This window comes from Lithobates pipiens, unplaced genomic scaffold (genome assembly GCF_037356315.1).
Source record: "Lithobates pipiens isolate NorthernLeopardFrog02 unplaced genomic scaffold, aLitPip1_a1.2 Scaffold_8, whole genome shotgun sequence".
Classification (NCBI taxonomy): domain Eukaryota; kingdom Metazoa; phylum Chordata; class Amphibia; order Anura; family Ranidae; genus Lithobates; species Lithobates pipiens.
Genome location: NW_027507903.1, coordinates 409,473,329 through 409,482,354, shown reverse-complemented (window position 1 = coordinate 409,482,354; position 9,026 = coordinate 409,473,329).

Here is a 9,026-nt window from a genome sequence, read left to right as displayed (position 1 = left end):
AGAAATGCTGGACCGAACGCTGTGACAGAAATGCTGGACCGAACACTATGACAGAAAATGCTGAACAGAACGCTGTGACAGAAAAACTGGACTGAATGCTGACCGAAACCTGGACAGAACGCTGTGACAGGAAAGCTAGATGGAACGCTTATGACAGAAATGCTGGGCCGAACGCTATGACAGAAAATGCTGAACAGAACGCTGTGACAAAAACTGGACTGAATGCTATGACCGAAACCTGGACAGAACGCTGTGACAGAAATGCTGGACAGAACGCTATGACAGGAAAGCTAGACGGAACGCTATGACAGAAATGCTGGGCCGAACGCTATGACAGAAAATGCTGAACAGAATGCTGTGACAAAACCTGGACTGAATGCTATGACCGAAACCTGGACAGAACGCTGTGACCGAAATGCTTGACAGAACGCTATGACAGGAAAGCTGGGCCGAACGTTATGACAGAAAATGCTGGGCCGAATGTTATGACAGAAAATGCTGGGCAGAACGCTGTGACAGAAAATGCTGGGCAGAACGCTGTGACAGAAAATGCTGGGCAGAACGCTGTGACAGAAAAATGCTGGGCAGAACGCTGTGACAGAAAAATGCTGGGCAGAACGCTGCGACAGAAAATGCTGGGCAGAACGCTGTGACAGAACGTTGTGACAGAAATGCTGGATAGCCCGCTGTGACAGAAAATCGCAGGCAGAACGCTGTGACAGAAAATCGCAGGCAGAACGCTGTGACAGAAAATCGCAGGCAGAACGCTGTGACAGAAAATCGCAGGCAGAACGCTGTGACAGAAAATCGCAGGCAGAACGCTGTGACAGAAAAAACGCTGGCAGAACGCTATGACAGAAAACGCTGGCAGAACGCTATGACAGAAACGCTGGCAGAACGCTATGACAGAAACGCTGGCAGAACGCTATGACAGAAACGCTGGCAGAACGCTATGACAGAAAACGCTATGACAGAAAACGCTGGCAGAACGCTATGACAGAAAACGCTGGCAGAACGCTATGACAGAAAACGCTGGCAGAACGCTATGACAGAAAACGCTGGCAGAACGCTATGACAGAAACGCTGGCAGAATATGACGGAAAACGCTGGCAGAATATGACGGAAAACGCTGGCAGAATATGACGGAAAACGCTGGCAGAATATGACGGAAAACGCTGGCAGAATATGACGGAAAACGCTGGCAGAATATGACGGAAAACGCTGGCAGAATATGACGGAAAACGCTGGAAAAACGCTATAACAGAAAACGCTGGAAAAACGCTATAACAGAAAACGCTGGCAAAACACTATGTCAGAATGCTATGACAGAAAATTGCTGATGGAAGCTACAATTACCTCCCCCCCCCCCCCCACGGGAAAAACCGGTGGGAAGGGCGGACTGCACGCAGGAGAGCTGAGGGAGGGGAGAATGTGGGCGAAGGACGGCCGATCAACCCCCCCTCCCCCCGGCATATGTGAGGGGCCGAATACCCCCCCCCCCCCGAGAATCGGCCGATCATCATCATCATCGTCATTTTTTTTGTGGGGGGGAGGGAGCCGGCGCGGCCGATGGCTGGACGCATGGGGAGTGGGCGGGCAGGGAGAGTGCAGCCATGCACCAGGAAGGAAGGACGCATCCCGCTGCCTCCGGCATGAGCGCGCCCAGGTGGAACTGGGAACTGACTGGGGACATGGCAAGGTGGAAGGATGGCCGAACGCCCCCCCCGCTCCCCCGGCCTGAGCGCCGGGAAGAGCGGGCGGGCCGCATGCCAGCCCCACGGAGCTATGGGGATATGATAGCAGGCGGATGTTTCTTCCAGTGTGGGGCGAGGGGGGGGTGATCGATGATCGGCCGCCCCAGCTCCTCCCCCCCCCCCCCCGCAGGAACACCGAGCCGACTGCCGGAGAGCTGAGGGAGGGGAGAGTGAAGGACAACCAAAACGGCGGGTGTACAACATATGTGTGTATGGGGGGGGGGGCGGCTGACCACCTCCCCTCCCCCCCACCAGGAGAATCATCAGAACAGAGCATATGTGAGGGAGGGGGAGGCGGCGCGGCCGATTATCTCCCCCCCCCCACGAGGAGAAACGGCGGGTGCTCCGTACCTGCGAGGGGAGAGGGGGAGGCCGACTATCTCCACCTCCCCTTACCAGGCGTGCAGCTCCCTTGTGAAAAGATGCCTGGAGAGCGGAGCTGGCGGGTGGCTCCCTCGTGGAGCAGGTGAACATCCCCCCAACGAGAGGCGGAAGATGACAGAAGGACGCCCCCCCTCACCCCCGGCATGAGCACATGGAGAAGGAGGCGGGCGGCACGTCAGCCAGAGCTGTGGGTGGTAAAGGGAGGAAGTAGGACGGATGGATGAACCGTCCCGTCCTCCCCCATACCCGAAACCCAGTAGGTCATAAGTTTGTTAGCAGTAGGTGATAGGGATGTACACAGGGTGTCATGCTCACACAGCCTGATGCCGGGAGAAGCAAACCCCCTCCCTGCTGGAACCAAAAGGAGGGGGACAGCAGGGCGGCCACCACAAGCCAGTGGACCCAGAGATGAGGGAGAGAGGCGGCCGACCGCCGCTCTGCAAAGACAAGCTCCCACCTAGAAAACCCCAACCCTGGCCCTGACAGAGGAGGAGGGTTATATAGTCTCCGACTCCTCCCACAAATACAGGCTGGCCTACAGCCAGCCTTCTAACTTAAACAGCTTTGCTCATTTCCTCTGTGCCCTTGCATGGTCTATGATCTCCAGTGTTTTTCTGTGTATGACGTGGCCTGGCTGATTCCTCTTCCAATACCTGTTTCTGCTCCTTACTATGCTGACTTCTGGCTTCCAGACCCACTCTGGCATTCAAACCCTTGCTTCAGTTTTTGACTACGTTCCTAAACGGTGTTATTTTTTTGCTATTTTATTAAAGGTGTGATTATAATGGCATTTTCTGTCTCCACTTGGTTTATGGTTCCTGACAATAGTGGGATAAAGTATTTCTTCAATGTGCTTTATTGGGTACAAAACACACGTCTTGAGAAATATCTTTATGTGAATATTCTATATTTAAACTCTTTACATTTTCCAATATTTAAGCAATTCATACAAAAAAACCATAGTAAGATGATAACGTTTGTCATGTAGCCCTTAAGGCCTTTACTGCAACCGCCATATGTATTACAGTAGCTAATAGCATTAGCAGCCAAGAGCTTGTTATAAAATATTGGCCGATTATTGCCATTTTAAGTCATTCAGCCTAATCATATAGCGAAAGCATTGGCACCCTATCACAACCCCCTCTGCTGTGATTCCTGGGCTCACTTAGCTTCAACATGATCTTGGGACAAATGCCAGAGGATTCAGGATGGAGAGTAGGGATGAGCTTCGTGTTTGAGTCGAACATACGTTCGACTCGAACATTGGCTGTTCACCCGTTCGGCGAAGTCCGAAACGTTTTGGTCCGTTCGCGACAAATTTGTGTGGCGCTCACGGCCCACAATGCACTGCGATGACGCAGTGCATTGCTGGCTCATGATTGGCCAAGCATGCACTGTGATCCCGCATGCTTGGCCAATCGCAGCGCCAGCAGCGAGGAGAGCCATGATTGGCCACAGGCAGGATGCCTGTGGCCAATCAAAGCTCAGGCTGTGTAGTGCACGCCCCACACTATATAAGGCCGCCAGCGCGGCGGCCTTGTGTAGTGTGTTGGCGTCTGAAGCAGTGGGTGTTCTGTGTACCTTCAACACAGTACACACCGATCATTTTCAGACAATTTTCGATCTTGCTGTTGTGTAGTGGTTGTTGTCTGCGTGCCCTGACCGCAGTATACACCGCTATATTCACCTCACCTATATAGCTAGTGACCTATCTTTTATAATAGAGCTTGCAGTCAGTAGTGTTAGGAGCTAGTGCGTGCTGTCTGCGTGCTCTGTACCCAGTACATACCGCTATAGCCACCTACATAGCTCTTCTCTATTTGAGCCCACTTGCCATCTGCAGGAGTTATTGGAAGTTGTGTGTGCCTCCAGCACAGCACAGTATACATCTGTATATATCCCTTTATCTCTGGTGTTCTTACATAGTTACATAGTTAGTAAGGTTGAATAAAGACACCAGTCCATCCAGTTCAACCTGAGTGAGTGTCTACAATTGTCCCCAACCCTGTACATTGCACACTCACATCGGTCCCTACTCTCTAGGAGCCAGCAATCCAAGGTCCCCATTCCTATACTAGGGCCAATTTTGGACAGAAATCAATTAACCTACCTGCATGTCTTTGGGTTGTGGGAGGAAACCGGAGAACCCAGAGGAAACCCACGCAGGCACAGGGAGAACATGCAAACTCCAGGCAGGTAGTGTCATGGTTGGGATTTGAACCAGCGACCCGTTTTACTGCTAGGCGAGAGTGCTAACCACTACACCACTATGCTGCCCCTGTTCTATAATAAAGGCATCTGCAGGAGTTAGTGGGTGTTGTGTGCCTCTAGCACAATATACACTACCCAACTGCTTTTTTACCCAACTCCCTTCAGGACATTACCATGTCTGGAAGGCCAGCAAGGAGAGGCAGACAGGCGCGAGCCGATAAAAGAGGGCAAGCAGGCTCTGTGTCTAGAGACAACAGTGCTGGTCGTGGACGCGGTGCATTGTCATCAGCACGTGGCCATGGGACACGCTTGTCCTTTTCGGCAGCTGGACATGTTGAGCCGCAACATGCCAATGACTTGGTAGAGTGGATGACCAAGCCCTCTTCATCCTCCTCACCCTCTCTCACCCAGTCTCAGGGTACTAGCAAAGTAGCTGCCAACGCATCGTCTTCCCTCCTCTCAATGTCATCATCAGTGACTCCTTCCCTAGACCCACCACGTCCTCCTGAGGAGTCTCCTAAACTCTTTGAGCACAGTGTTGGGTACATGCTCCAGGAGGATGCCCAGTGTTTTGTAGCCTCTGATGATGACACTCAGCTAGAGGAAGGCAGTAGCGTGAATGCAGAGAGAGGGGGATGCTCAAGAAGGACAGCAATCTGGCAGTCATGTTCCACAAGCTGCAGCATACTGCCAGGTTTGCTACAGCGATGAAGAGGGAGGGGATGATGAGGGCACTGACTCCACGTGGGTGCCTGGTAGGAGAGAGGAGGAGGAGGAGGAGGCACATGTCCAACGAGGCAGGATGCCCTCCGGGGGCCAGCTTAGGGGCAGCACACTGACTGAATCACACCGCAGAGCTCCGCCTGTGCAGGGCGCTGCCTCTGCACGTTATGCTAAAAGTTCTTTGGTGTGGGCCTTTTTTGAGACGAGTGCATCAAATCGCACCGCTGCTATTTGCAACATATGTCTCAAGCGTATCTCGCGTGACCAAAACATCAGCCGTTGGGCACCACATGCTTGACCAGACTTATGTTGACCTGCCATGCAGCTCATTGGCAAGCGTACCTCAAAGACCCACACCAAAGAACAAAGCGGCCCTCTCCTTGCTCCTCATCAGCTGGCATCTCCAACCCCACTAGACCTTCAGTCCTCTCTGAAACCTGCTCTGAGAGGAATGAAGGTGTAGAATTAGGTATGTCACAGCCAAGTGCTTCCGGGCACTCTGCTAACAGTACACACACGTCCGATTATAGCAGGCAAATGTCCCTGCCCCAGCTGCTGGACCGGCGAAAGAAGTTCACTCCCAGCCATCCACATGCCCAGCGGTTGAATGCTAGCTTGGCTAAATTGCTAGCACTTCAACTGCTGCCTTTTCAGTTGGTAGACTCAGCCCCCTTCCGTGAGTATGTACAATGTGTGGTTCCTCAGTGGCAGGTCCCCAAACGCCTTTTTCTCACGGAAGGCTTTTCCGGCTCTCTACCGGCATGTGGAAGGCAATGTCCTTGCCTCGCTGGACAGGGCGGTCAGTGGTAAGGTGCATATTACCGCTGACTCATGGTCCAGCAGGCATGGACAGGGACGTTACCTGTCTTTCACGGCCCATTGGGTCACTCTTCTGGCAGCTGGGAAGGATGCAGGACAAGGTGCAGTAGTGTTGGAGGTTGTTCCGCCACCACGCCTCCAAAATGCTACTATTGGTTGTGACACACCTCTCTCCTCCACCCCCTCCTCTTCTTCTTCCTCCATGGCCTCTTCCAGTGCTCTGTCCTCAGAACCAGCGGTGCTCCGTAGGCGTTCCAGGGGCTACGCAAGTACGCAGGCAAAACGATGCCATGCCGTGCTTGCGCTGGTTTGTTTGGGGGACAGGAGCCACACTGGGGCGGATGTTTTGTCAGCTCTGCAGGGGCAGGCTGAGAGGTGGTTGACGCCACGCCAGCTTAAGCCAGGAATGGTGGTTTGCGACAATGGCACCAACCTCCTCTCCGCCCTCCGACAGGGACAACTGACCCATGTGCCCTGTGTAGCTCACGTCCTTAACCTGGTGGTCAGCGGTTCTTGGGCAGGTACCCCGGCTTACAGGATGTCCTGAAGCAGGCCAGGAAAGTCTGTGTGCATTTCCGCCGATCATTTAATGCCTGTGCTCGGCTGGCTGAGCTCCAAAAGGAGTTGAACCTGCCCAAGAACCGCCTTATATGTGACATGCCCACCAGGTGGAACTCAACGTTGGCCATGCTGCAGCGGCTGCACACGCAGCAGAGGGCCATCAATGAGTACCTGTGCGACTACGGCACCAGGACAGGGTCAGGGGAGCTCGGATTTTTCTCACCACGCCAGTGGGGCATGATCAGGGATGCATGCACTGTCCTGTCACCGTTTGAGGAGGCCACAAGGATGGTGAGCAGTGACAGTGCATGCATCAGTGACACTGTACCTCTTGTCCACCTCTTGGAGCATACGCTGCATGGAATAATGGACAGGGCACTTGAGGCAGAACAGAGGCAGGAAGAGGAGGACTTCCTTGCCTCTAAAGGCCCCCTTTATCCAGACAGTGTTCCTGCTGTGCCACCCATCACACAGGAAGAGGATGAGGAGGAGGAAGAGGAGGAGGAGGATGATTGTGTCAGCATGGAGGTGGAGGCTGGCACTCAGCATCAGCATCAGCAGCAGCAGCAGCAGCCTTGTAGGGATGATTTACAGTCCCAAGAAACACGTGGACTTGTACGTGGCTGGGAGGAGGTAGCTGCGGATCATGTTGTCCTTAGTGACCCAGAGGACTCCGGACTGAATGCCTCAGCTAACCTACGCTGCATGGCCTCCCTGATCCTGCAAAGCCTGCGGAAGGATCCTCGTATTCTTCGGATCAAGGAGAGGGACCATTACTGGCTGGCCACTCTCCTTGATCCACGGTACAAGGGTAGGGTTGCCGACCTTATCTTGCCATCGCAGAGGGAGCAGAGGATGAGACATCTCCGGGAGGCCTTGCAGAAAGGTCTGTGCAACGCATTCCCAGAGACTGGGAGGTTACAAACTCCTGGTCCTGGACAACGTGTTGCTGAGGCATCGGTCAGAAGGAGCGGTGGAGAAGGTGGCCGTCTGACTGATGCTTTCAGACAATTTTTTAGTCCGCAACCCCAAGGTCGGTTCCAGCAACCATCGCCAGCGTCTGATTTACATGGTGCAGGAATACCTAGGGGCAAGGTCAGACTTGGACACCTTTCCCACCGAAAATCCTCTGGCTTACTGGGTCTTGAGGATGGATCACTGGCCAGAGCTTGCACAGTATGCAATTGAGCTACTGGCCTGTTCTGCATCCAGCGTTCTTTCGGAACGCACCTGCTGCTGGTGACTTTGTTACCGATCACAGGGTGCGGCTGTCTACCGAATCAGTTGATCGACTGACCTTCATCAAGATGAATCAGTCTTGGATCACCCACAGCTACCAAGCACCTGAAGCTGATGTAACCGAATATTTTTTTTTGAAATATCACATCCCTTCAAGACTGGCTATGCTGATGCTGAGTGACTGTCCTGTTATGTTGATTGTCTATCCTCTTCCTCCTCTGATGATATGTTGGAAGAACATTTCTGTTTCTGGGTGATGCCATCAGCCCAATTTTTCTGCCCCTGTTTAACAGGGGCGTTTAAGTACAATTTTTGATGCAATGCTTTGCAGCAGGGCTAATTCCTGCAATAAAACAAGAGTATATGGGAGAGGTTGCAGTGTTGTGGGACCAGCACCAGTGCCTAAGGCCCAATTTTTCTGCCCCTGTTTAACATTGGCGTTTAAGTACAATTTTTGATGCAATGCTTTGCAGCAGGGCTAATTCCTGCAATAAAACTAGAGTATATGGGAGAGGTTGCAGTGTCGTGGCACCAGCACCAGTGCCTAAAGCCCAATTTTTCTGCCCCTGTTTAACAGGGGCGTTTAGTTACAATTTTTGATGCAATGCTTTGCAGCAGGGCTAATTCCTGCAATAAAACAAGAGTATATGGGAGAGGTTGCAGTGTCGTGGCACCAGCACCAGTGCCTAAGGCCCAATTTTTCTGCCCCTGTTTAACAGGGACATGTAATTACAATTCTTGATATAATATTTCACAGGAGGGCCCATTCCTGTGCCCACCCAGAGTAACTGTGAGGACTTATAGTGTTGTGGCAACAGCACCACAACCACCAAAGGTCAATTTTTCTACCACTGTTCAACAATGGCATGTAATTACAATTCTTGATATAATCGTTCACAGCAGGGCGCTCCAGCGCCCATCAAGAGTCACTTTGAGGGCTTACAATGTTGTGGCAAAACCAACACCTTGTTCCGCCATTTCTGCAGAGCATATAGGGCAGGCCCCTACTTTCAAACATCCAACTTACAAACATCTCCTACTTGCAAACGGAAGGAGACAACAGCAAGTGAGATGAAAAAAGATGGACGACAAAACAAATTATACAGGGGTGATAACCCTTCCCTATGTTTTCCAAAAAGCTTAAACATTTTTTTTTTGTCTGGAGCTACACTTTAAAAATGTACCAGTTGAAAATTACAAACAGATTCAACTTAACACAACAAACCTACACAGTCCCTGTCTTGTTTGCACTGCCTGTATACTGCTGTTCTGAGTATATAGGGCCTGGGGGCCACACGCATTTCCTTTTTTTAATATGGGTACGGAGTTCACCTT